The sequence below is a fragment of the Triturus cristatus genome, chromosome 2_1 (assembly GCF_964204655.1).
Source record: "Triturus cristatus chromosome 2_1, aTriCri1.1, whole genome shotgun sequence".
Taxonomy (NCBI): Eukaryota; Metazoa; Chordata; class Amphibia; order Caudata; family Salamandridae; genus Triturus; species Triturus cristatus.
Genome location: NC_140581.1, coordinates 237,564,986 through 237,570,985, shown reverse-complemented (window position 1 = coordinate 237,570,985; position 6,000 = coordinate 237,564,986). Strand labels below are relative to the sequence as shown.

The 6,000-nt window shown below is 49.3% G+C and overlaps 1 protein-coding gene across 1 annotated transcript in view; it reads left to right on the top strand.

Moving 5' to 3' along the window:
* Positions 1-2,357: 2,357 nt before the first annotated feature.
* The window catches only part of PDZD2 (PDZ domain containing 2), a 1,178,280-nt gene continuing 1,174,637 nt past the window's right edge, over positions 2,358-6,000 (top strand). Inside the window, exon 1 of the mRNA XM_085630570.1 lies at positions 2,358-2,651. The gene's annotated coding sequence lies outside the window, so the exon portion shown is untranslated. The remainder of the gene's footprint in view (positions 2,652-6,000) is intronic.

The window sequence follows — 6,000 nt, the reverse complement described above, 5'->3', positions numbered from 1 at the left end:
GAAGTCACTAAAAAGACCGTCAATGCCCAACTAATTAAATTCATCAAAGAGAACTCCATTCACGGCCCCTCCCAATCCGGATTCTGCAGCAACCATAGCACCGAGACCACCTTACTCGCCGCCACAGACGACATCTGCACCCTCCCCGACCAAGGCCACACCATGGCCCTGATCCTACTGGACCCCTCTGCAGCCTTTAACACCGTCTCCCACCGCACTCTCGCCGCCAGACTCCATGACGCCGGCATACAGGGAACCGCCCTCGAATGGCTCCGCTCCTCCCTCACCAGCAGAATCCAAAGAATCAGACTGTCACCCTTCCTCTCCAAACACACAGAGATCAACTACGGAGTACCCCAAGGATCATCTCTCAGCCCGACGCTCTTCAACGTCTACATGGCCCCCCTAGCCGCCATCGTCAGACAGCACGGACTCAACATAGTCTTCTTCTCCGATGACACTCAGCTCATCCTCTCCCTCACCAAGGATCCAGTCACCACCCGACTCAGCATCCAGGAAGGAATGAAGGATGTCGCAGTCTGGATGAGCAGCAGCTGCTTGAAGCTCAACTCTGAACCTCTCCCACCGCATGAGACAACACCTGGTGGCCCACCGCCCTCTGCAGCCTGTCCACCCCAATGGACCACGCCCGGAACCTTGGCATCGTACTCAACTCCTCCCTCTCCATGACCCGACAGGTCAACGCCGTTGCCTCCACCTGCATTCAAAACACCCTCTGCATACTTCGCAAAACCTTCAAATGGATCCCCCCCGAATCAAGAAAGACCGTCACCCACGCACTCATAACCAGCAGACCGGACTACTGAAACGCCCTTTACCCCGGAATTAACAAGTCTCTGCTCCGCAAACTACAGACCATACAAAACACCGCAGCCAGACTCGTCCTAGGCATCCCTCGACAAGAACACATCTCCCAACACCTGCAAGACCTCCACTGGCTCCCCATAGAGAAGAGAGTAATCTACAAGATATTCACCCACGCCTACAAATGTCTCCACAACACTGGACCCCAATACCTCAACGAAAGAATATCCTTCCACGTCCCCAACAGAAACCTCTGTTCCACCGATCTCACTGATTCCCCGCGCATCCGCAGAGCCAGAACGGGTGGCAGAGCCTTCTCCTACATTGCCACCAAGACCTGGAACAAGCTCCCGGTCGACATCAGCCTATCTTGTGTACCTGTAACTGTATATATGTCATTTGTTAGCGTGTTTTGTCTATCATGTGTACCTTTTGTAATTTACCTAGTACTCAATTGAGGTCAACTTTGTAAATATGTATTTTACTCCTGTTCTAACCTAACGCTGACACCTTTTATGTTTTTATATTTTTTACAATATAAATATGCAACTTGTTAGCGTTGTAACTGCATATATGTAACTTTTTAGCGTGTTCAGCCTATCTTATGTACCTGTAACTGTATATATGTAACTGCTTAGAAGTTTAGTCTATCTTGTGTTGGGTACCTTTTATAACTTACGTGGTTGTTTTGTAAAGCGCTCCGACACCTTTGGGTAAAGTTTGCGCTATATAAAACGGCATCAAATAAGTAAATAAATAAATCAGACGCGCACCCTCTCTGCACATCTTCAGGAAGACCCTCAAGACATGACTCTTCGACTGACAGGAGCTGCTTACACTCAGCCCTCCACCCCCCTCCCCCCATCCCAGCCCTTCACACCCCCTCCCCCCCCCCCCCCCCAAAGCCTTGAGACCCTCAGGGGTGAGTAGTACGCTTAACAATTCCCTGATTGATTGATTATGTAACATTTCCTATAGACCGATTTACACAGGTATAATTCTTTGAATGTAGTGTGCTTGGACACCTTCCACTGGTATGAGTAGCGCTATAGAACAAAATGAAATGCATGTGAGAGGGGAGATGTGGAGAGATGAGGGGACTGTTGGAGGGTGGTACTAAGGGAATCCGTGGAGAAGGATGTAATGGGAGGGGGCGGAATATTGTGACACCGGGCACCACCAGCTGTAAAGTCAGCCCTCGTTACCACCAGTAGCGCATAGGCGCGCAGACAGCTCAGCGAAATAACCCTTTGAGGTGTTTGAAAACGGTCATGTATAGTACGTACAAAAAGTTCTTCCTGCCACTTAAAGAAAGTTCGTCGCCATTTCATGTCCGTAGGAGCACAATGCACGCACCGTGCCCTGGCGTTGCTTCCTGGGGAAGCCCGGCCACAGCAGGCCAGTACTTTGATGCAGTAACGGGGGCAGCCATCTCGAGTGCCGGGCTAGTGCGCGAGCGGAGGCGCTGCAGACAGAGGAAGCGGCGCTGCTGCCGGCTCCCACTGGGGGAGGGAGGGCTCTGGGGGAGCAGCGCGAGACCGCTGCCGCGTGACCCCGGGCTGTTGCAGATGCCGGCGCGTGGGAGGGAAGCTAGGATCCTGGGACGAGAGTGAGGGGAAGGGCTGGGGACCAGCCAGTGAGCGCTTTTCCAACCCCGACCGCAGCCTGGGGCTGGCGGGGAAAAACAAACTGAGCATCAAACGTGCAGGGAGGAAGGGAGACGGAATAAACACTGTACGGACCCCTGGACAAGGCGTGCCGTGCTGGGCAGGAGGAGACGGTGGAGGCGCGCGTGCACTGCAAGGACCGGGCATCACAGGATGCAGGTGAGCAAGCATCAATGTTTCTTTCACTCCGAGAGAACTTTTTAGCGCCTTTTGTGAGGGGCGATTTCAATGTTGCCCCAGCCAGGATTGATGTCATTGTCTCACTCTTGGTGAAAAGTGAGTATTTTGTCTTTCTTTGGGTATTTCAGCGTGCTTGTCCCCTTAATGGCGATTTCATTGTGTTTGTTGTTAGAAGTTGTGTTAATACTCCTTACTCCGTTAGCGAGTATATCACCCTCTCCATTCTTTGGATGGAAAGTGTTGGCGTGTGTTTTACTTTATTTGGGGGTTCGCTGTTTTGCCCTCGCGAGAATGTTTCAGTTTCAAAACAATACCATCTGGTATTTGGGACGCCTAGAAACTGCATGAAGCGCTATACAAAAAGCAGACCTTGATATCGCGACCTCCTGAGGAGGATAATTACGCCGTTTCATCACCTCTGATGGCTAATTGTAATACTTCACTCGCTCATTAAAATCATCAAGACTTTACTTCATGTCACCAGCACACACAGCATTTTCACGCCTGGGATTTCCTGTTAGAGTCTCTCCCCCCCCCCCCCCCCCGCGAGTTAATCTAAATGGTTGAAATTAATTAAACTAAGATTACAAGACACAAAATGCACTGATTTGTTAATGGACGCCTGGAATAGTTGTCACCTGACAAACTCACCTTACAGACCTATCCCAGCTGAGTGGTTTGCATCAGCCAGTTACTCAGCGCCTCACCTCCTGTATTGTAGAACTTCTTTAGCGCTACGTCTACCACTAGCTATGGTCTCAAACGCCGTAGCGGGGAGGTTCCATCTATGTCTCACTGACTCCATGTGCATTCCGTACTTTTAAGTTTGCGTTTTCCATGACAAGTTTGGGTTTCCGAGTCTCGCCATGGACATTTCTATTGTCTTGAAGGAGGACTGGCAGCACGTGTAGGGGTTATCACAAATCCTCTCTGCACTTGGGTAGGACGTCTGTTGTGTAAAGAAGGCTGGTTTCAGATGCCTACTTTCCGGCAGAGAAGCCTGTACCATTCATGACTTACTTTCCCGTTGGAAAGATCTCCCCCCTCCCCTTCCTTTGGGTGTAGTCAAGTGTAACTTGCCCCCACCAGATTTGTTGTGGGTGTTTTCAATAACTTCGCTGCCCTGCGTTCCCTGCACCGAGAGCCCACTCACTGGTGTAAAATGCAGTGACACCTCATTCACCGCGGCGCGGGCCCTCCTCTGCCAGTGATTCATTCAGCAGCACAGGGGTGTCCGGTTATTTCCATGTCTGAGGTATTTAACTAGCGCGTGGAGAGAAGCGGGAGCGCTCTCTGCGGTGCCTCTGTCACAGGCTTGTTTGACACGGTGGCGGCGGGTGTCAATGTGTGCCTGGAAACTCTAACGCCCTGGCAGACGCCTCTCCTCCAATTAGCGGGTAGCGGCCTCTTTATCCCATGGCTTTTTAGGCCTTGTTGTAAAATCATGTATTTATAGCTGAAAACTGGAGGGAGACGGTCTGGATCGAGTTGCGCGGTATTTTTGGAACGGGAGGGCTGGCTGGAACGAAAGAAGAAGGGATTTGTTTAATTTCCGAGAGCAGAAAGACCTTGTGTATGTTTATTTGGGCAGATCCTCTGCAACACCCTGGGGAGAGTGGCCCAAAAGACCCTTTGTTAAGACACGTCAACTCTCTCCAAATTAAGTGAATGGGGTCGGTGTTCCCTCTCAATGCATTATAGCTCCCGTAGTTGACAAATGTCTACGCGTGATAGCTAACAGACTTAGCCGAGGAAGTGTAACTACAAATCCCAGAATGCAACATTTGGTTGGCTAATATTCAGTCGGTAGCTGGGAGCGGGAGCCGGAGCCAATGAGAAGGTGATATTGCAGGTGCCACTTCTGTGGGCATAATTGGCAAGCTCACTTCTCTGTGGGCCTCTGCAGTTTCTCAGTGCCACTGTTGACCGCACAACTAACACACTTACATCAAGACATTCCAGTAAACACTCAATATTTGCCTTCTCTGTGCAGAGTACGTTAGCTCACTCTGCTCTATTTAGTTATTTTTTTTGTCTTTATCGTTCTAACTACGTATTGCAGTTTTCGGAACCTATACCCCGGTGGGCCATTTCCCACCACTCAGTATTGATTTTTACATAAAGTATTTCTTCCATTTCGGTCCATATTTCCTTTTCTGAACGTTGAAGCCATTTCAGTCTTGTTGACTTGACAATATCCAGATGCATGTGATGAATAGCTCGTGCCAGAAGGTGCGCCTCTTGCCTTTCCAGCTGCAAACCCGGAAGGGCGCCTGAGCATTAGCAGCAGACAAACCTTTCAGGCTCGCTCGTTTGGGAGTGAGCCACGCTAATGTGCTGTTCGTAATTGCACGGCACGTTTAAGGGATTTGCTGCGTTGAGTAAGGAAGAACATGTAAAACATGTCCATGACCTCATCAACACACCATTAGTGTTGCACTTAAATGTAGTCTGGTGCTCCCAGCAAATACATTAAGGCATGAGCCAAGGTGGTGAAAGTAGTATTTACACATAGCGCTTTCCCTCCCCCTGCACGGCCTACAGCGCTTTCTGTTAGGCCTGGGGAGTAGACGTCGTCTTCCAAATCTAAAGGCGTCCTTTCCTTTTCACAATTTAAAGTCCTAATTACGTTGTTCCCAGATTTACCATCACCGCAGGGTGTGGTGACTCCTGGTTGGGTGAGGCGTGACTCTATTTTAACAAGTGCAGGGCCACAGAACCGGGAATAATGGCGCAATTTGGTAATTTATCATCACTCTACGCACATTTTCACTCATTCGGAAGAGCTTTTACCAGATATATTCTGACAGTTTTTGACTAACGAAAGGTGTGCGGGAAAACCCCCCAAATGCAGGGGCGTAGCTTGGTCAGTAAGATTGAGGGTGGAGGTAAGTTTTAGATTTCCCAACAATATAATGTTAGAATATATTATACCACAAGCGGGGCGCACGGCAGGGTCTTAAAGGGAATGAAAAGGGAGAGGGATGGAAATTGGTAGGGGTACTAGGTGAGAGAAATCACACTATTTTGTAAAGTAACCAACATTTTTTAGGACTTTCAAAACAGAGATAGAGAGGCCGTGTGTGCGTTTTTGTCTCTTTGTATGTAAAAAGTCCTGGTGAAATCTGACAGACACTTCACCAAACCCAACTGAAAGGACCTGTATCCAACTATTTATCAGAAAATATATTTATTAAGGGGGTGGAACACCCAGACACCCCCTGAAGCTACATCCTGCTACACTCCTTGCTTAATCAGGACTATTGGGAAGCTTGTAAACAGGGCCTTTGACAGGTCTGCTGATATTAGAACATATTACCATGCCAGA